At 39.0% G+C, this 1,252-nt stretch overlaps 1 long non-coding RNA gene across 1 annotated transcript in view; it reads right to left on the reverse strand.

Annotated features, from left to right (window-relative positions):
- Window positions 1-1,242, reverse strand: part of LOC107578113 (uncharacterized) — a 5,304-nt gene extending 4,062 nt beyond the window's left edge. The window contains exon 1 of the long non-coding RNA XR_001608303.1: window positions 1,173-1,242. This is a non-coding gene — a long non-coding RNA (uncharacterized lncRNA). The remainder of the gene's footprint in view (window positions 1-1,172) is intronic.
- Between the last annotated feature and the right edge of the window lie 10 nt (window positions 1,243-1,252).

Raw genomic sequence — 1,252 nt, forward strand, 5'->3', positions numbered from 1 at the left:
GAAGATCAAGAACGAGAACACAGACAAGGCAAGACTAAGGTGGGGCTAAAACAAACTAAATGGGTTTCGTAGTGTCGCTATCGCTAGGGGAGTGATAATCGCTAAACAATACTCGGCGGCGGGAAGGGATCAGAGTGAGTGTTAAATAGTGAGTGAGTGATATGAAACAGCTGTGTGCAATCAGTGCTGTGTGCAATCAGTGCAATGAATGATGGGATATGTATTCCGGGATGATATGCAACAGTGTGTAGTGCGAGAGTCAATGAAATGGGAAGGGTGACCTCTGATGGCTAGCAGACGGAAGTTCATGGACCGGATACGTGACAATTACATTTGATCATTTTTCTAAATTTCTAACACATGCTTTCAACTGTTAATCACATTCAAACATTTAGGGTTAACCTTACAGTAGGACACAACACTGATTACTGTCAGACTTTCAAAATGCTTCATCTCTTGAATTAAGATTATAATAATCTAATTTTAAAGCAAAGCACAGCCACCACAAAATCAGACTTTAGCACCTCTTTTTACTTTGAGATCGTTCTGAGGTTAAAAACAAAACCATAACAAGAAATAGTACATAACTAATACAAGAAGTAATTCAGATATAATTCTGTAAATTTAATATACATTCAATTATTTAATATATTGATTGTTGATATATAAGGAATATATTTTCTTTCTGTACGGGCTGAAAGCTAAGTCAGTAGGAAATCATGGAAGAGCAGGCCAAAGCAAAGTTCTTTATTGGTACGTTCACAAAAACAGTACACTGGGACGGGTTTGTAGTTTTGAAAAGGGTTTAACTTGCAGTTTAGTGCAGCTACTAAAAAAAATAGAAGGAGAAGACGAAGTCAAATCTCAACCACACAATGTACAATGTATCATGTTGCTTTTCTATACAGTACAAGCTTACAGGCCTCAGCATAGGTGTGATTGGCTAAATGCCCCTTATGTAATTGAAGGATTAACAGAGCGCTCTTAGCTCTGGCTAGAGTATCCGATGTATAGCTATACAGATTACAGAGGAAGAAAATCCACCTCTTGTCCCCCTGAATAAAAAAGCATTTGGGGTCTATGTGACAGAACTGACAAAGTCACTCTTTGTTGGCTTTGCTGTGACTCGCTTGCTCTTATCAAACATCAGCACTTAGGAACGGTTAACTTACCTAGCCGATAAACCACACCTCTGTGATAACCTGGCGTCCTCTCTCCCAGCAGCCTAAAACAAGATCCGCTGAATGACAGA

This window comes from Sinocyclocheilus grahami, unplaced genomic scaffold, assembly GCF_001515645.1.
Source record: "Sinocyclocheilus grahami isolate Dianchi unplaced genomic scaffold, SAMN03320097.WGS_v1.1 scaffold8876.1, whole genome shotgun sequence".
Taxonomy (NCBI): Eukaryota; Metazoa; Chordata; class Actinopteri; order Cypriniformes; family Cyprinidae; genus Sinocyclocheilus; species Sinocyclocheilus grahami.